Below are 20,947 nucleotides of genomic sequence, written 5' to 3'. Positions count from 1 at the left end.
CCAAGGAACAAAGGGACAGTCTAAGGAATGTCAGTGACTTGCAGTGGAGAAGCAATGTAGTAGGATTTGTGTAAAGACATGAGTCTTTGTCCCAGAGCTCTTTTGGAATCTTCCACTTCTCATCTCTTACCCAGCTGGTCACCACTGGTGGGCTGTTACCTTCTGCAGGCTCTCTGACAGGAATTGGGGGGTTCCAATAGCACTGCACTGGTATCTTTAAGCTAAAAGACAGAGGAAAATGAGCCAACACATGAAGAATGTTTAGGGTAAAGAAACTTGCAGCTTGGTTGCTGTGACTGTTACACATTTCATGACTTCGCTCTACTACCACCCCAAGTTTGTTTTCCTTTCACTGAGACCTTCCTCCAAGTGGGCTTTGAAGGATGCCAACAGGATGAGAGCAGCAAGCTGGCATGGGATCAGGAAGGGTATTCCCTGAATGACTGGAGATATGGTGCCTAAAGAGGGGTGCCAAAAATTTCTGTTTCTTCAAGACTGATCATAAGTGTACCAGTGGTGAGTCACCATGTGACTCTTCTGGAGGACTTAATTCAAAGACATGCGCTTGCAGAAGGATCGTATATAAGCTGAAAAATGTTCCTGTTATGGAGTTTGGATTTTTTCTTTCCTTTTTGTGTGAACTATCACTGACTGTAGTCTGTCATTTCTTGTGTCACTTGTCAGGTTGAAGTATTGTGTCTAACTGTTTTGAGTGTAGGGTGATGACTCAGACAGTGAGTGATGCAGAAGAACATTTCAGAGGCAGTTGATCTTGTCCATATTCCAAGGGCTCTGGGGCTGTCTGATGGGATGTGCTTCTCTGATCCCATCTGATCTATGCTCTAATAGTTTTGTGCCCATCTCGTTGTTCTGTCAGTGCACATGGCTCATACTCCTTCTCCATGAGATATTTCTGTGTAGTCCTAAAAACTAACACCATCAGTATCATCTTGGTATCTTCATCCTGTATCGTGCACGGGGGAGTCAGAATACCTGCTGTGCACTACTGGCATCTATCCACTCTTCCAAGTGCTTCAGCTTTTGGGGACTTAGAGATTCACATCCACTGAGTTTTTCTTCTTCAGAACTCACTGTTGGGTGGTGCCGACCATGTTTAGCGCAACCCTCAGCCTGTGCAAACCAAAGATCTCAGGAACAGGAAGGAGGATGATGCTTCATATTTGTCACAGTGTACTCGATCATGGCTTCTGAGCCACCTCTGGTGTTGCTCAGTCTGTAACTTTTCAGTGAGAAATGCTTTTAATTTAAGCTCTCCTGAGGCTGGATGCCAGCACGGAGCTCTGCTTGGCTGCCCTAGTGGTACCTGGGGCAAGTGTGCTGCAGCACTAGCTGGGGTAACTCCTACTAATTCTCTGTGGAAGCTTCACTGTATTTATGGATGGAGAGGGCAGGGAGATGTTTGCTCTCCCACCTTCCCCCATGTTGTCTCAAAAGTCCTTGGTGCATCTTTGATTAGGTGTAGGTCAAAAGAATTTCCACATCGTGACCTTAATAACTGGGGTTGATTGGCAGGCAGTCTGCAGAGAGGGAGCAGCCTGTCCCTTTCATCTCCCTTGGTGCCGTGCTGGGACAATGGGCCAGCATATTTTCCTTGTTGTTCCTCATTTGAAAAGGGTCTGGTATCTCTACTAGGTACCTGTGACATGGGGGTCTTGATTGGGGTCTCATAAAGGGCCCTGTCACTGTGTCCAAAGGCCAGGAATACAAAGGCGGTCAGTGGGTGGGGGTCTCAGCTGACCACTGAAGAAGGGAGGGGAGGGTCCTGGAAGCAGTGGAGGGAGAAGCAACCCCTGATGGGAGACCTTAAAGGGGGGAGGGGGGGAGGAGGCGGCCCATTTTTGTCCCGAACTCATCAAGCACATCTGCAGAATTGTCCCAGCCGCTGCCTCCCAGTTTCAAAAGAAAATGATCGTTTGATAAACCGTCCTGATTCACCACTTTCTCACAAGGGAGGGAGACCCACCTTTGACCTCTATGATTTCACATTGGGCCCTGCTCCCCCCCATCCAGTTGCTGGAGAAACTTTGAAATGCATCCCTTGTGCTCCCTTTCCTTCTCCCTCTTTCCCTTCACTCTCTCTTCCCCCCGCTTTTTTTTTTTAGTCCCCCTCCTCCTCTTCCCACCACCCCCACCTTCTCTGCTCTCCCGCTTTGTAAAAGAGCAGGCGTACTGCTTTGGAGTTTAGGCAAGTAATTAGTAAAATCTTTTCTGCAGCACAATAAAACCACAGCCTTTGGCCTGCATATTCCCACAATTTACATACTCGCGGGCATTTGAGAAAACAAGTGGTATTCCCAGTGCATCGTTGCCTATGAAAATCATTTGGAAGGCAGGGAGGGGAGGGTGCTGAGACCCACTCGCTCCTGCGAGCTATAGGAATGTGCATGAATATATTAAAATGTTTTCACACAATGCTGGTATTTTCCAAGGGGAAGAGGCATCTTCTGGATGAAAGGCGGCTGGCCCAGACACAGGCCTCTTCCAAACGCTCTTTCCCACTCAGAGTTTGTTTGCATGGACCAGATAGAGAGGGGGCCTGGAGGGGGAGGAAGGGGCAAGGCTGCTATCTATGAAGAGTAAATCTTTGTGTGCCTCCTGCCCGCTCCCCATTTGTGGTCCCAGAAAGTCAAATTATGAGGGAATTGTGTCTGCGGAGGGGGCAGGAAGGGAGATCATCAGGACTTTCTGCAAAAGCTTTTGGAGGCATTGCAAACGTAGAGAGGAAATAGCTTGTAATGGAGCATATAGTGCTGCGACCAATGGGATTCAGTGGCTGTAGCAGGAAATGACTGAGAGGGAGCTGACTATCTTGAGCAGTATTAGCAAAGTGCCTATTAATAACAGAAAACACTCTTGCAGCACTTTTTTCCAGCTTCATCTTGCTGTCAAGACAGGCTACTCAATGCTCAGTCTGGGCAGGGTATCCAGCTGTTCTCATTTTTCCGAGAGGGTAGTTGTTCCAGGCTGTGCCACAGGTGGAATCCAGCAGTTTCCACTCCTTTTCAATCAGGGCCCACGTAGCTTTCCTCCAAAGAGGTTCTTTGGGCACTTTCAACTTACAGGATGTTGACAACAGGTGTGTGGTGAAACTTGTGTGTAGAGACTGTAGATCAGTGATTTCATTTCTAACAGAAAAGAACTGAAGGAGAAAATTGAAGCAAAGGAGGGAGAGGCTGAACACAAGTAATGAATGGCTTGGCTTAGGAGCAGGGTTTGTATGTAGGGAAGACCATGGGTTCAGCTCCAGGGATACTGTTTTATTGGAGAATAGTGGGGCAGACTGGAAAGAGGCTTTGCTTGGAGGTAGGATGGTGGCTGCTCTTTTTTTTGTTTTTTTTTTTTTTGTAAATAATAGTCTTTTGGTAAAAAAAGCCTTTTGAAATTTCTGTGGCAAGTGATGTGGCACCAGCGAGGTCATCTGGATGGCTTTTCCCTATGTGGTGTGTACCCAGCTCTTCTGGGTGGATAACCTGTCCAGATGGGTTCTGCCTTGAAGATTTACACATCTGCCCACCCACAACCATGGCAGCATAAATTTATGGATGCCATGAAGAGCTATCTATTCCAAGGCCCACACTGTCTATCTGAAGTCTCTGCTCTCCTGAAGGAATTTGCAGAACATAGGCTCCCAGAACGCGGCATAAGCCATTTAGAGAGAAGTGGGAAAGCTTTATTGAGACTTTCTCCTCAGCTGAGCCAATTCATGTCCATTCTGATCAGACTCTCCCTTGAGGGACGAGAGAAAAAGTATTCTCCAGACCTATGAGGATCTCAACAATTTAGCATTTCAAAACCTTTTGCGAAAGAGTAATCTTGCATGGCATCTGTTCCCAAAATGGATCTGCAGAAGTAGCAAAACTCTATAATGCTGTTGCTTCTGACTGGCCTGCACTGGTCATACTGGTGTTGGTTATGGTGCAAAGGTCTCTAACCTTCTGTTGGAAACAGCCAACATCCCAACTTGCAAGAGGGCTTACCTCTTATTTTTAATTATTGTCTTCCCAATTCCCTGCTCCTCCCCTTCATCTTTCTGCATTTCTTAAAGAGGCAGTGGAGGGAAAAAAGCTTTGGTTTTTGTTTGGGAAGGGGGTTAGGAAGGGCGACATGGCCCCTGCAACCTCTCATAGGGGTGTCTTGTCAGGGCGCGGCATGGAGGGCACAAACAGATCATAACCTTTAAATGAAAATGTGATGGAGGGGAGAGATGAAAGCAGTGAAACAAATTAGATACATCTAGAGGGGGTGCTCAACTGGAGAAAATTAGCATTTCTTCCTAATTGGAGTGCAGGGCATTCCATTACAAGGTTTCATTACAAGGAGGGAAGCACTGGGCCTCTTTGGGGGGATTCCCCCCACCCTCAGTTTTTCTAGAAGCAAAAAATATGTTTGGGGGAGAACTGCAAAAGTACTGAATTTATCAGAGTGAATGTTTCAGACCGCTGCAGGGGGAAGAATTATAGTAAAGAACCAGTGCTTTATTTATTAAGACAAGAAAGTGATGATTGTGTACACGTGAAGGCAATTGCTAGTCCTAGTTTTCCTGAAGGAAACAAAAAAGTGTACAGGAGGCTGCAGGTGATGGTAACTTTCTGATTTAAGTACTTGCTGAATCAAATTTCTAGGCTATCCAAAATGTACTAATTTGTTTGTTAAATGTCTATGGAGAAATGATATGTTTTTGATTAGGGCCAATGAAATCAATGCATGCCTGTTTTATACTGTGTGTTGAGTCCATGCTGTGCAAAACACTTGTTTAATGTGTGTTTGCCTGATTCTACCTCTCACTAGAGCTGTTGTATGCAGCAGAAATTTGCATCTATCCCTGGGAAGACAGTGGCCAACTTCCAGCACAGGACGTCTGGTGGCTGCACTGGGGCTTGTGCACAGCTTTGTGGTCCAAATAGCTTATGCCAACTTGAAGAGCAGATGGACATGGATGTGCTTTATATGTGCATCTGTATGTATGAATGGGTGCGAGGAATAGCTTAGAGGGAATTCAAGGGACAAGGTTTTGCATTGCATTTCCTAGTTAGACATAGAGTGGGACAGTTTCTTTTTTCCAAGCATGGATTGGATTATTTATCAGTCAGTGCTCTCAGGAAAGGCTGGAAGGAAGAGGAGAAGGGGGAAGAAGAAGACAAAAGCAAACTTTCTTCAGGTGTGTGGTATGCAATGTATGTTGCTCTGCCAATCTACAGTTACAAACTTTTCTGTGCCAGCTCTGGAGACGGAATATATGAGCATATCAATATGGATTGTAGGAAGCTGCTGAAGGAAGGGTTCTGTCTGCAGAGAAAGTGGTTCCTGGCAGAATTGGAGGATGTTTACAGCAGTACTGCCTTCATCCTGGGCAGGCTCTGTTGTACATGTGCTTGGGATGAGGTTGCAGAATGTATGTTTTTTCAGAAGTCATAAATGTAAATCTCTGACTTAACACTTGCTGATGAATTTTGGCATTTTGACACAGAACATAGCATTGTCCACAGGAATATCTTCAGGCCTAGAGAAAATACTGTTAAAAATGAAAGCATAGCTCAGAAATGGGCTTCTCCCATATTAAGTCTGGCATACATCAGGATGATGATGATGTCTCCCGTCCCAACATTCTCCTGTCACTTCTGTTCTCGCAAAATATACTTGGCAGACTGTTTAAAATAAGGGAAGAGGGGAACAGGACCAGAGATGCTGGAGTTTGGAGAAGAGCAAATGAGTATGAGAATATAGTCATCCTTGAAGGGAAACCAGTTCCTCTGAAGAATGGGAATTTCTCCACAACGTGTGCAGTTATGCACCTGGCTTGAGTGCTAATACACTTTAAAATGGAGCGTGCCAGAGTGTCTCGTGCCTGTGGCTAAGCTTCAGTTTCCTTGGGTTGCTGGCATCCTGAATCTCTGTTATGTGTTGAATCGGACACTGGAAACGTGGGCAGAATTGTGTGGCTTTGAGTCTCCTTGGCTCCATTGCCTTTGGTTTCTTTTCAGAGCAGTGTGAGACTGTTCCAGATCAGAAAGCAGAGTCTGTTCTTTCCGTGCAATGTTGCCTGTATTGTATTTTGTGGTTCATTATCTGGGATTTGTCAGGTCTTCTCTGCCTTCCCTCCCAGCTGCATGAAACGCAACTGCTGCAATGACTTTCTTGCTCTAAAGAGGTGTTGTGGGTTCATCATCCCACATTCCTACATGTGCGATGTACTCTTACTGCTTTGTAGGCATCCTAACACTTAGCAGGTGCAGGGCTAATTTGGGACCAGGTATTAAAGCCAGCTTTTAATGTACATTTCCCTGTCTAATTAGTAAATTCTTGTGTTCTCTCCTCTGAGATTGAGGCACATATTCCTTTAAGTCTAACCGTCCATTAAAGAGAACTTGAATGAGGCTCTGCTATGGTTGGTAGACACAGGCAGCTAATGACAAGAGAGAGCCCATTTCCTTTGAGAAGAGTGACCTGTATCAAGGTGATTTATAGTCCCAGAGATTTATTAGTGTGGGGGCTGAAGAGAGGCTTGCAAGCTGGAACCCAACAGCTTGGGTTTTTTCAGGGGGAAAAGAAATCTGTGAGCCTCTTCCCCACTCTTAAAGAAATGAGTTGCAATTGCAGACTAGGCTGGGCCAAGCAGCAACTGCTACTAATGCTGTGCTTGGTCTCTTCCTCCTGGTGCAGCTGTCTTGAACTTTGCACCTGTGCTTTGTTCAATGACCTGCTTCAGCTGTTCAGGCTGATTTAATGAGGGATGGAGATGGAGCAGGACTGTCTGATGGAAGAGTTTCTCTCTTTCATCTGATTTTCTGTTTTGGCCTAGAACATGCTTTTGTTTTCCCTGGATTTTCTCCTCTTTAACAGTGGAGTAGCAAAGGAGCCTGATCCAGATATTAGAAAAGCAAGAATGTTTCTCTAAGATCTGGCTTCTGATGGTCTCAGAGCTCTCTGGGAACGTGGGTGGTGTGCAGACCATTTCAGATAAGTGTGGAGCCTAGCAAAGCAAGGACTTTATGCTGCTGGTACATGGTAGAAAATAAGAGGTACTTTAGTAGTACTGAGTGCAGGTGCGCAGTGCTGTTGGCACTGTGCAATGTCTGAGTCCTCTGCTTCTCAAACTGGTTTGTGAGACACTCACAGTCCTGAGACCTGTGCTGGCTCTTCAGCTCTTGCAGTAGAGCCAGTGATATTGTTCCCTGCTATTTTTAGGAACGACCGAGGCTGGTTGAAGTCTCAAAACATGGAGCAATTAACCTGCCTCAGAAGAGGCAATAAACCAATAGGTTTTGAAGAGAAGATACAGCAGAGGAGCACTCCCCTGTGCCAAAGAAATGACTGCATTACTCATTTGTATCATGTTTTTGTGGTCTTTCCCCATACTTTGTCCCAAGTAAAACACTTGGGACAGAAGCAGAAGTTAATGATTTGCTGATATTTGGTTGCCTCCATTAGTCCTGGTAAAACCAGCCTGAAAAAAATATAGAGAGTTAAGATGATGGTAGGTAAGCTTGAATGTGGAACTGTTATTCACCAAATCCTAAAATAGTTGTATTAAAGACATTTGAAATTACTAGGAGATTGATTTAAAATGAATAAAAGATAGTATTCCTTCACACAGTGTGTACTGCTTCAGAAGGTTGTGGAGAAGGATTATGCCAGCAGTTTTGAAACTGATTTTGTAAATTCATGGGTAGCAGGTTCATAATGGGGGACTAGGTGGGATTATACTCTTTAAAATCCCTAATATAGCAATTGTGGATGCAAAGCGAGTGCCCACAAAGGTTGCCAAGCTTACGTGTTCTTCCTGAACAGCATCTGCCAGTACCACTGGAGGTAAAATGGTGAGCTGGATGGGCCATGACAAAAGTGGGCATTTCTCTTCATGTTCTAGCCATGGTGGGTCAGTTCTACTGTAGCCTTTGGTGTTCAGCAGTAGTCAGTAGTAAATGTCTATGGAGAAGGTAAGAAACAAGAGCAAAAAGACCCTTTCCTGCCTATTCCTTCCCAGCTTCCAGTGAGGAGAGATTAGGGTTTCCCTGGCTAGAGTTTGCATCTGGACCAGTGTTTCTTTCATGTTTGCAGAGGATAGCTCTGTGAACAGCTTATCTCTTCTTTCTGAATGTCTTAATGGTCTGGGCTTCATAGGCTCCTTTTCAATTCAGTGTTGTGTCCTGAGGAAGAAACACTTTGTTCCATTTTTAAACCTTTACTGATTGTCTTATGGGGTTATAGAGTGAATAATTTCTCTCTCTGGATACTTTCCACTCTGTTTAAAGTTTTATTATTTTTCCCAAGCCAAGCCAACTCCAGTATTGATGGCCTTGTGTGAAGCTGTAGCAAGCCATGACTTGCAGGTACTTGCTGGCCAGTTGGTATTCGGTGTGGAGTTCATATGGAGTGGAGTTCAGGCATCCCTGAGCTGTGGTAAGCTCATCACTTCCTTATAGTGCAGCCTCTGACTGGAGTCCACAGAGAGGCAGCCCGACATGAGTTGATGATTATGCAATTGGTTCTTGTGTATTCACTTCATAGAGTCAGAGCTTTGACTGAGACACTTGTAATTTGCTACAGAATCAAATAGTGATACTCAAGTAATGTGCTCATTTCAGTGTAGGACGTGTGAGTGAGCTTGGTTCTGGCATTTCTTTGTCTGGGTGTTTGACTTACCAAGTAGAAATTGTTCTTTTAATAGCAGTGTTTTTGGATGTGACTTCCTAAATTCTCAGAGCACATGGAAATAGGGTGAGCCATGGAAAGGAGGAAACTGTGGTTTCACACTCCTACCCGCAAAGCTGCCTATGCATTTAAAGCTTCCAGACTTCTGTTCCTTGAAGTGTTGGAGGACTGACTGCCAGCAGGTTGTCCTGCTTCACCTAGACAGCAGCTTACTGAGTGGTAGGATGCAGTGTGGTACTTAATATCCCTTTATCAGCTATTTCTTGTCATCAAAGGACAATATGTGTTAGGGAATCCTCTCTGTTCCATTGCAGAGTTGAGATGTGTGCCTGAAGAGTCTTTTTCTCAGTCCTTTCCAATGCAATCCTTTCCCTCTTATACCATTTTATGTGTAATTTTTTTCCCAATATACTGACATAAAGCATCATAATAAATCATTGCTCACCTTCTTGTTTTATCCTTTCCCTATCTCTATACCATCTATTTTGCCTGATCCTTTTGCTATCTTCATCTGGCTTATCTCAGTTATCAGTGAAATTCAATAGTTCTTAGCTGCCTTGCAGCCCAGCCTGATTACAGATACTGAAGGTGATAACTTGTGCTGTGAAACTGTATTGCGTATTGATGTCAGCATGGTTTGAACTCTGGCTTCTACAAAACTTTTCCAGCGATTTTTTGGGTGGTTCAGAATCTGTATGGGAGGTGGTCACTAAAGATCTTTATGCCTTAGATATGTATTATCTGTTTAATGAAACCTTGTGTGCCCTTCTCTGTGTACAGGGCAGGGGTTTTCTTGCCTGACTGGCAGGTTTGATTTCGCACTCTGGTGCTTGCTCACAACCAAGTGTGCCCTGAACCTGCAGATGGGAAGGAGGGATTTTATTCAGGATCTTGGTTGCTTAGGGCTGAAGAGTTGACATGCTCCAAACACTTAGTATGAAAACCCTGAAGCAAATCATATTGCATAGAGTGGAGAACTGGGGAGATGGAAGCTGCCCAGAGCTTTAAGGACAAGTGGATTAAGGTTGTTGCAAGCGTGTCCATGTCAGAACTGGAATGATCAGAGCGGGAAAGCTCTAGGAGTCATTTCATGGCTGAGTTAAACGCAGATGAGGCTTTGCTTCCCTCCTCCACGGAGCACCTGTGTCTCCATGCCTCAGTGTTCTGGCCCTCTCTGTCTGTAGCATGTGCTGCATATGCATGCCTTTCCCCTTTCACCTTTCCTGGTCTTTGACTTCTTAAAACTCTCTGAGCATTATTTCCCTGTCCCCAGTGAAGAACTCATTTAGACTTAATTTGTAAATTGTTTGAATATCACAGAGCAGAGGAGGAAGATTAGGTACTCTGTTTTTGTGATTTGGCTTCTTTCCCTCATAAGCATGAACAAGTACAGCTCCTGCCTCTGCATGGTGTTGAGAAAGAGCTGCTGCCCTGTGTGCTAAGATAAGGAAAGTATATGCTTGTTGAGAAATCCTCTTCTTCCTCACCATCCTGATCACTTTTTTCAAAATTCTTCTAAATATGGAAGTTTGAATTTGGTATACGTGTGCCTGTATGGCAAAAGGGAAAAAGACCAAAAGAATTTGTAGCTTGTGGCACCAGGCAAAGAGATTCCTTCCCACCTCTACTTTTAAACTGAAACATTCTTGATTTTTAGTTGTTCTGGCAGACCTGAAAGGATTCTCCCCTCCCCCTGACCTCACTGGCATGCATGGATTGCTGCTTATTGAAAAGTAATTTTCTGTCATATGTTCTAATGGAAAAGTTTATATAAAATGTCATTCTATATATATACATGCATTTTTAAAACAATACTTGTTAAGTGAAAACTTTGCCAGTCACATCTGAAAAAATATTGGGATTGGTCGTGGTAGTCCTGAACCTTAAAAAATAGAAAGGAGATATTTTAAAAATAGGAGAGATTTTCTTCTTTTGCACGATGATTCTTAAAGCATTTTCTATACATGAGCAAATATTTAGACTTTTGTACAAAGCAATGACAGCTAGAGTGTTTACTTAAATCCGTTCTACATGTCCTCTTGTAGGTTATAAGAAGAAAAAGCCTTGGACCATGGAAGGTTTGTGATGAAGTGTGAGCAGAGATGACATTACATGTCTTTTTCCAGTAGTGCAGGGAATGTTCACCATGTTTGTCTGCACAGTCTTGAAATTGGCCTCATCAACATGGGTCTGCTTATATTTATTCTTGGTGTATGCTTCTCAGATGCTGGCATGCATTTCACAGCAAGCATATTTTGTCCAGAGGTGTCATATGTTGCTTGTAAGGAAAAGTCTTGAGGATTGATGGGCCAAAGGCACACAATATCTGGCTGAACTCATCTCTGTGACAAGTACTTAAGGCAGCTTGGGTAAGGCTGAAAAAAAAAATTGAAAAATGAAAATTGAAATTGAAAAATAATCCTTTCTGTGAGAGTCTTTCATAAAATGTGATAGATACAGATATGGCCTGAAAAGAAACCAGAATCATGGGGTGGAATCAGGCAATTTGCTTCTCTAGTTTGCAGACTGCAGCAGCATTGTGTCACAGTTTTATTTTAGGCAGCTCAGAAATTACAAGTCTGTGCCCTGGGGGTTGTGCTGCCTGCCTGCTCCCTTCCTACAGTTGGAGTCCCTGAGGATCTCCTTTCCTTGTCAGGATTGTTGTAATTGCATCATCTCCTAGGGCTTGCTCAGCACTCAGGTGTACCTGCCCTTTGATAAGAGCAGTGCCATCTTTTCACTTCCGTCTGTACCACCCAGTCTTCATTGCAGAATCAGAACCAAGCTTTTAGACTATGACAATTCTTGCTTTCTAGTAGGATATCGCAGTCATAAGAGACACAGGATGAGTTTTTTAAAACTATGGTTTAACATTTGAAAACAAACAAACAAACAAACAAAAAAACCCCATCAGATCCCCAGACCCCACTGCACTGAAGCAATGATCATCAATCCAGCTGAGCAGCTTTAACTTGTGTACAAGATCTGGCCAGTCAGGACAAGCATTTCTTTCCTGAAGACAATGGTGATAATTCCAAGAAAGCATAGATGCTAACAAATCCTGAGAATCAGCAGAGGCAGCGTGCCATGCACAGGATGCCAGTTTCTGACTTGTGGGACATCTGACATCAGTCTAATTTGACACAGGAGTGGTACACTGGTGGCCAATTTTTTTGACCCCACATGCAGCAGGTTTCCTGGTGGTTTTGCAGAACCAAAGTCTTGTAGCAGAAAGGGAGACAGAGCAAGTATGAAAAATAGTTTTGGTTTGCTAATGGGAGATGCCTCAGCAAAAAGAGAACCTGGAGTCTTTGTTGCTGTCCTCCTGGTTATGGTTGTTGCCTAACTTTTGGAACAGATCCTGGAGGAGTTGACTTACTTTTCGATGATTTTTCTCAACAATAAGAGTTCTCACTCTGTCCTTGGCACAGTTCTTGCCATCCTATTTGGGACCTGCATCATCCACCTTATTCTCCCCAGGTCTGTTGCCTTTCTTAATCTCAGTGCAAAGGTACTAGACTAGAAATCCTGTCCTGGGAGCGTAGACTACACCAAGGCCTTCAAGAATCTGTCATGCATTGCACTCCTTCGCGTGTTGCTATTGTGCATCACTGGATCTCTTTTCTCCTTTACTGCTTTATTGGCATCCTGCACTGTGCTGTTCCACTGGCTGGGGGAAGGATGCCACGGGCTGACTTCCTCGCTGTGTCCCACCGCTGACTGTGCCCCAGCTATGCCAGGCAAACTGTCCCGCTCCCACCCCCTCCTCTTGCTCGCCCCAGATCGGAGCCCCCAAGAGGTCTTTGTCTGCCTGTTGAGAGCAGCCCCTGTTCCTTCATTCCCACATGGCGCACCCTCCCCAGCAGCCCTCTCCCCATTCAGCAGTTTGGGCTGAAAGAACCTTGGCTAATTACGCCAGGCTGAAAATTACCACTTTGCCGCGTTGTCCTGCTGCTGGGCCCATTTGTGTGGGGCCTGTAGTTAGAGGGAACAAAGTCCCCCCTGTGGAGCCAGGCAGGCCCCAAGTGTGAAGCTACAGGTACAAGCAAGAGGGGAATGAAGGGAATAATTACCAGCTTCTCCAGGTGAAAGCCCCGTTAAAACTTCAATAAACCAATTAGGGGCCAGGGTGTGTGTGTGGGGAGAGTCTCCCCCACCTATAACTGATTCCCACCAGGCAATTAACAGAAATCATTTCACGGAGGGGAGGATAAGAAATGGCTCTTAGAAATTGTCTTGAGTTGGGGGGGCCTGAAACAGCACGACTGCTGCCATGGTCCTCATGTACTCCAACCTCCCCGCTCACTGTGTGGCCTGAAAATGTTGGTGGGGCTAGGAGGAGAGGGAGGAGGGAGGGAAAATGGGAAAGAAAAAGGAATCGCTGGAGCTTTACACCTGGGCAGGCTTTGAGAAAGTAAGGGCTGGAGTTCAGAGCTTCTTGTAAGGCTGTGTGTGGGCCCAGAGCACTGAGCTCAAGGGAGCTGCTGGATCTGGGGAAGTGGTTGAAGATCAGGCTCATGGTGTCTTCTCCATTGGGATGAGGGGGAAGGATAATGGCACTGAGGAGAGTAGGGAGGAGATACGTGCTGGGTGTGAAGGCTGGAAGTGGGCGTGCAGTGAGAACTGAATGCCAGGCACTCAGACATCTGCCCGAGATGCATGATAGTCTGTAGGTGCAAATGGTGTCCAGTGTTTAATACTGTACAAGTGTCTCATCCAGGGATCACGTTTTTCTACTGCTCAGTCAGCAGCTTCACCTGTTCCTTCCTTTCAATTCATTCCAAAAACCCAGAGAATCTGCTCAGGATAGAGGTTTTACGAAGTTACCTTGCAGCTCCCATGTACTGTATTGCAGATGGCATGTGCAGCAGTTGGAGGTAGAGTGTGCTGTCTGGTGGGTACCTCGCAGAAGTTTTGCCCATTGGTATTTGAAAGGCTGTTCTGGGGAGTAGAGCATAGGATGAAATTTCTACAGATGGCGGAGATTTCTGTAGTGGTGTTGGAAGGGGGAATGCATTGTGTGAGTAAAGAAGTTGAGACACCAGCTGTGGTTATTTCACCTGCACTTGAAAAAGAAACAAAAAACCCAAATAAACCTTTAACTCGTCAAAACACAAACATAACCTTAGTAACCACTTTCTTTGAATTTCTAATGTTATAGCTTTTGTGCGTTAAAAGTATTCTTTGAGATTTTGTTCTGGTTACTGATAAGCTGATATAACCATACTGTAGTGGTGTTTAACCACCTAGTCTCAAACTGACCTTAAATTCCCTAACTTAATATTTTTTCTTCCTTTTTTTTTTTTTTTTTTTCCCCTATCTTCTCTTTCTCTGCAGAAAGCTTTCCAGGTAGGAATAGAGATCTCTTGCACAGCCCAGATTTTAGACTCAGAAGGGATTTCTCAGCTGAGTCATGTTTCTTTATCATTCAGTTTCTAAGATGTAATCCTAGTGGTTGCCTGCAAAGAGAGCTCTGCTCACAGAAAGGCCTGGTAGGCATACACAGACAAATCAGTTTTGGCATGGGCTTTGATTTTTGGTACAAGTTATTCAGATCAGATCAGATTCAGATCAGATTAATTCAGAGTTACCTTCTGGATGAAATTTCTGTTATGGTTAAGGAGTCTCTTTTTTCTGTAGTAATAGTAATAATATGAACATTGTTTGGAGTTTAAATTTGGTCTCGAGAGAGTCTTGTACAAAGACCTCTGTTATGAACAACTACTCCATGCCTGGCAAGCCCAGAGGTTTGAGGAGTGAGGAAAGATGAACACTGTTGGACATACCATGTAAATACGTATTTTACACTGTTAAAAATAGGTTAGCAAGCCTTTTCCTTTAATAAAGGAGGAAGGCTGATGTCAACCCAGTAGAAATACTTGTGTAGCTACAAAAGCAATTCTGTTTGAAGTTCTGAAAAATGACAGCAGCACTGTGAAAAGCACTGTTTCAATATTCCTCTTGTACAGGAACACTCAGGACTGTCAATAAACTTTTAAACAGCTAATCTGAATGTGGTCCTCTTCTGGACATTCGCTTCTTCCTAAAAGCACGTGTCATGTGGAGTATTGGGGAAAGCAGTGATACTTAGATGTGAACAGCCCTAAGAACATCAAGACTGTTTTGTGGATAGAATCACTAGTTTCTAATAAAGAATATTTTCCTGTTCAATACTGCAGTGTGGAAGAGTGTGCATGTATTTGTCCTGTCTGGAATCTTTGTCTTGATGTCACTGAGCTCCGTTTTTCTCCAGAAATGAGGATTGTGCTCTGTATGTGGTGGCTTGTTTTCACAGAACTTGCCTGATGCAGGGCTGGCGAAGGGACAGTGGTCAAGGCTGCTGGTGACTTGGGCACAGAGTAAGGGGTGAAACTGCAAAGCAGTGAAGGCGAGATAAAGTTGTCTAGGTTGGGCAGCTGCTAAGCAGCTTGCTAGACTAGGGGTGATCTGTCTACCATGCCAGGAATTCGGCCTTTCGGGGTATTAAAGGCTTGTTCTGTTCTTCAGCCTGAGTGTCTCTGCAGTCGGGAGGAAGACATGAAGTTAGAGACCAAAGGAGGAAGGCTGGAGAGGTGAAGGTGATGTTCCCTCTACTCTGAGGCATGAAGTAAATGACCTGGGAGGCAATGTCATGAGCATTTCTTCTATCTCTGAGCAGAGCTGGAGTTCTGCCTCAAATGTGACTTCATATTTCAACCCAGCATCTCTACAATGCTCTTCAGTACAGAATGTAAATGCCTTCTCTCTGGGGACCACTTTCTAGTGGTCCACTTGGGGTGGCATTTGAATGAGTTATTTGTCCATCTGCTTATGCATGTGTCTCTGGTGCTCCTTGCAAGAGCACAGCATTTCCTCTTGGAGAGTAGTGGTTGTCAGTGTTGCAGAGTTCATGGTCTTCTCTATGCATTTTGCTTTCTCTCTGTGCTGAGTCTGTGGTGGGGTGTGGAAGAGCTCTTCTGTACCTTCTCTGTGTGGCATTTATGATGTGTATCAGGAGCACAATTTAACTCTGAGTTGACTGGTGCCTTGGGGGATACTGTAGTATGCACATGAATTCAAAGAAGTAGCAATAAACCTTCCAGAACTTTCCAGTCTGTTTCTGGAACAAGCCTGGCTATTTGCCTTTAGCTGCTGGGTCTTTTTGGCAGTGTTATTCAACAAAGGTGAGGCTATGCTGCAGTGGGGCTCTTCTGCTTGCTCAGGTGACCTTTAGGTGCAACTTCCCTTACCTGCTGATTTTTGTTGAATTATTGGTTACAGAATGTTAACATATAACCTAGCTGTTTTGACCTCTGAGGTACTGAAGATGCTTGGCTCAGTTCTCTGGTCATCCCACGAGAAGTACAAAGTACAACTAAAGGAATTGGTGGGGGCAGTGAAGGGGCAACACCAGCCCTGCATGATCACCCAATACTGGGTTTGTCCAGGATTGCCTGCATCTAAGGCAGGTGGGATTTCTAGCATGTTTGTGGTGCCTGCTTTCTCACGAAGAAGAAAATGCTGAACTGATGCTGTGCTGTTTTTTTTTTTCCCCTTGCAAATTAAATGCCCCTGGGGAAGGAGCACTGGCTTCCCCCCGCTCTCTGTCTCTCTCCCTTTGTGTGCATCTGGTCTGTTGAAGAAGTCGCATGCTGGAGGTGGCAAAACTCCCTGTGCTGGGTTTCTGACCCCCTCCTCTCCCCTTCACAATGTTGTTACTGTTGCATCTGCTCTTCAGCAGGGGCTCCATCAAGTTTGTGTGACCTTAGCACTGTATTCATGCTGGAGGAGTTACCTTCAGTAATGATGTCAACTGATGAGGTTGGCAGGATGGTGGCGGCCGCGATAAGACATGACATGTTCTAATGATTCGCCTTAGCGAGCTGCGTGTGTGTGTTGGGGGGGCACAGAGGGGCTTGGAGTGGGGAGGTGGGGGCCCCACAGGTGCCGACAAAGACTTTGACCTTTGCTGCTATAATATCAGTGTTTCACAGGCAGGGCGGTTCGGTAACCCACTTTCAGCCCATCAAAAATTGATTTAATTGCAATTTTTTCCCCCAATTAGGAGCACTGGAGCTTAACTAATTGGAGTAATAGAGAGTAATAAGGCTCTGATAAAAAGCCTTCCTCTGCCTCCTTTGTATCTTGTGTCATCGCCTGTCAGAGGTCAGAGAGCTTGCATATTCTATTAGGCAGAGTTGCCTTCATTTGTACAAATTAGTTTACCCAACAGTAATTAAAATGCCAGTGCGGGTCGGGGAGAGCTGAATACAATTGATGGGCACGTTGGTGAAGGATTTGACAGCTCCGGTGGCCTCCCTTGCCAAAGCGTGTCAGTGCTGAATCAAAGGCTACACAAACCCACAGACCCGTGTGTTTAACCCGCGGCACTGTCGGCACCAACTGCTCTCTCTCTTCTCCTAGCTCCCTTTTGGACTTGCTTTCTCGTCTCCTTCTTTTCTCACTTGAGACTTTTTAAAATAGATGTTTCCCATCTTTGAGCTGTCCTTTCTGTTGATCGCTTTCATAACAGTGCTACCAACCCCCCCATCCTGTCTCCCTTAGTTCTCCCCCTTCTGTCCCCCCACCTTCCACATTCCCAGCTGCAGGGCTCTGTCAAGTAATAACTTCTTTGTTTCCCAGTCCAATGAATCTCTGTATATAATAGTTTCCAAAATGGAACAACGATGTCCAATTCCAGGGGGTGGGGGAGCATGCCAGGAGGAAGGAACAGGCTCTTGCACGTGTCAAGCAGATTCTGGATTTGAAATTCCCAAAGAGCAGAATAGGACTTGAGAAGCAATCTGTTTACAGTACAGGGGAAGGGCACAAGCCTGGGGCACAGGGGAGGTGTAATGACCAGAGGTGGGAAAGGACCTGTTTTACCCAGGTTCCTTCAATGACTTTGCATTGCAGGATTCCCAGCTCAGGCAGGGCCTATTGTGGAGGCTGGGTTGATAGTGGGGAAGTTATGTGTTGTACAGTGGGACTTGTATTTCTGGAGCTGAGACTGTTTCCAAGCCTCAGGATAAACAGCATCTTTCCCAAAGGACTGATGGGCATCTACCTCTGTCCCTCTGGTTTGTTCACATCTGGCAATGCTCAGTCCAGGATGGGATAAAGAGGCATGCTACGGGAGTCAAACTGTAGTTGGCACCTTGGCAGCAGCCATGGCATTATTGCAGCTGGACTGTAGCCAGAGCACTACTGCTGTTGCCAGAAATGCCATGGGATCTTCAACAACCACAAGTCAGTCAGATGGAGAGTTCTTGTGTTTCTTCCAACAGCACTGCCAGGATGAGTGTTCTCTCTCATTTCCTGGCCCAGCTTCTATTGTGAAGGGATAATGTCTAATGAAATGTCTCTTCTGTAGCATAGAGAAGGTCTGGCTTCTGGAGAAGCAGGTTCTTGGTTGTTTTGTTGTTTTCTTCCCTCTCTTGTTTATTTTTCTCCTCCCTGTCAGTAGGGAGTTTCAAATAAGAAAGAGAACATCAAAGTGTCAGATGAGTTGGAAAGCTCCTTGTGTTGTACAACAAAAATATGCTGTGTATGAAGTATGCATGTCTCAGTGCTGTGCAAAATCCTTGCCTTCCTGGTGCAGCAGAGATGTTATGTTGGCTTGGTTTTAGTTCCTAGGGAATCCCTGTGAACACAGCAAACCTGGCAATGATGCTTATTTTCCCCTTAGAAGGGCCTGTTAGAGGGAGTTTGTAGTCATGGTACCCAGCAGATTTCAAAGGACAGAGGAAAGCTTAGTGGGGAAGGGGGGAAGGAGGTTTACATCTCCAAGGCCATCTGAAGCTTGGCCATAGTAGTTTTTATGGTGGATGTAGATGCATCTGATCAGTGTCAATGTAGTGCTATATGTACTTCAGGTAGAGGGGTCATGCCTGCATTAGTATATTTCAGGTAACCTGTACTCCCCAATCTAGTCTCTCCTCAGTCTGGCTTTAAAAAGCAACAAGGGCAAAATAAATGACACTCTCTAAGCTAGTTACTCAACTTGAGTTGTTTCTCTTGAGCAGCTGGCAACAATTGTGAAAAAGGTGCACTTCTCTAAGTTGGAGGGTTTTCTTGTGTGTGCTCTATGCTTTCTAAGACCAAAATAGCCTTGTTGAAGATAGACTGAAAGAAGCAAGCCTGATAAAAGGCTTCAGCTCTGCTGAATGAAGTTTCTGAAGTTTTGGAGCCAAGCTTTACATGCTTACCTCCAATCTGCATGTTGTTTTAGACCTACCAAAGTTGACTTGTGTTGCCCTTTTGCTTGGAGTAAAACTGTCACCGCTGCGAGGTTCCCAGTTATAAGACACCTGGGGCTTGAAGATTTATGCCTGCAGATCAGACTCAAGGTGAGGAGCCCTATATCATGCCCTGGAATCCAGACTTTAAGGTCAGTTCACACTCAGGCTTCAAGAATTTCTCATTGGCAGCACTTCTTGTGCATATTGTCTTATGGATGCTGCATTCTAATGCAGTGAAGGTGGCCTGCTCTTGTGGGAGAAGTCTTATCTTTGCTTGCTAATGGGCTCAGGCTGTTAAAGATAAGGCCTGCAAACCTGATCCTGCTGAAGTATGAGACAAAATTCCTGTTGACTGAATGGAGTCAGCTTTACCCAGAAGAGACTTGTTTGTGGCCCTGAGGCCTGTATTTGATGCTGGAGGAAAATCTCTTTATCTAATGCTTTTCTCTCTCTCTTTTTTTTCTTTTTTCTCTGAGGGGTGAGGGGTGAGGACCAAGGAGGGAAAGCTGAAGTCCAGAACTGACAGCATGAGGGAGGATTAGACCTAGCTGTTCCTCCCACCTTTTTTTCCCTGTTGGTGTGCCTCCATGGTAATTTAGACCTGTGGCAACCATCAAAGCCTTGTGCATACCTTCTGCACAAAGGGGTCTGTCTCCCACGTGAGGGCGTTCTCTGCTGGGACAGAGTTAGTTTGTCCCCCAAAAGAAAAATCTTAAGCACCCAATTGCCTGCTTGACTGACTCCCTGACTGCTATTATGTTTCTAACCACAGTAATTGACTGTAGTAGTTATTAATGGATTATGACTGGGGAGGGGCAACAGAACCCAACACCTACCTTTGTAGCAGAGGGACTCCCTGACCAAAGTGCTGCTTTCCAGACATGGGGTTTGACTGACAAGCTGTCAAAGTGTCTTTTGCATGTTTTCCTCTGAGATGGATGACATTGGCAAAAAGGAAATGTTCCCTCCTGCCCTGCACTATGGTGGAGAGGAGTAGGCATTGTGCAGAAACCCTGTTTCCAAAGATGAAATGCTGCACACTTTCTTAATTGATCCTGGTAGCTGTTGCTGTCCATAGACTCTCAGACTTTGGTCAGGGACTTACATGGAGAAGAATATTGTATGCACCCTGCAGCACCTATAGGGACAGCCCAGTGCTACAGGTGCTTTGGCTGATAGTATGTGTACTGTCAATAAACTTGGAATTTTGCATGTAAGATAGCCTGGTTGGAGACACTTTGAAATAGCTCTAGTTCTGCCGGCCTTTTCTAGCCTAAAGGGCAGCTAAGGGTCACAGAACTTGTGGACACGTCCAGGTACCTGATTTTGGGTAGGAAGGATAGAGTGAGCACAAAAGAGAGCCTTGGTAGCTGAAGCCCTTCCTAAGTTTTTGTAGCTCTTTGATATAGTTTGATGTTTTCTGCTTGCCTCTTTTTCAGAGTGTTTTGTCAGTGCTGCTTTGAACTTATGGTTTGGAAAAACCAATTGCTCAGCTAAACCAGAGATAGGAGTAGAGGGAGTCTTGAGTTCTGGCCTTGCTTCCATCTGGCCCTTCTCTGGCTTTGATGGAGTTGAGCCTGTGTTTACCACTTGTCTGCTGAGTGCCTTCTTACAGCAGCAGTAATGCTTCTCAAAGAAGTCAAGGATGCTACAAGAATCCATTCCTGGTGCATTAGAGGCTTGGAGACACCTTTACTTCCAAAGGAAGAATGTTGTAGAGGATCAAAGAAATGTTTAAAAACTGCTCTAACTGCTATTTTTACAGACATGACATTGTTTTCTTATTTTGCTTTCATCTTTCAGCTGCCAGCCCTGTGTCATACTGCAAAAGTTGCTTAGACAAAGCATAGAGATGGCTTTTATTTAAAGCAGGTTCCATTTCCTGTGTTCATGCTATCCTTGTTGCATTGACTTAAACATAGTTTTAGCATTTTATTCTCAGTAACTGCAATAAATATGGCTTTGTGAGAGGTCATTTATAGCTTACTTAGAAATCCTTGTATGAGCTGCTTCCTCTTATTTGGACTGAGGATAGGAAGTTGGCATGAAACAAG

General features: G+C 44.8%; 1 protein-coding gene across 1 annotated transcript in view; it reads left to right on the top strand.

Moving 5' to 3' along the window:
* Positions 1–20,947, top strand: part of FBXW4 (F-box and WD repeat domain containing 4) — a 60,571-nt gene that overhangs the window by 24,965 nt on the left and 14,659 nt on the right. The gene's annotated exons all lie outside the window — the stretch shown is intronic.

This window comes from Lichenostomus cassidix, chromosome 6, assembly GCF_008360975.1.
Source record: "Lichenostomus cassidix isolate B80296 chromosome 6, HeHo_3.0, whole genome shotgun sequence".
NCBI lineage: Eukaryota > Metazoa > Chordata > Aves > Passeriformes > Meliphagidae > Lichenostomus > Lichenostomus cassidix.
This window is presented reverse-complemented; position numbering and strand designations above follow the sequence as displayed.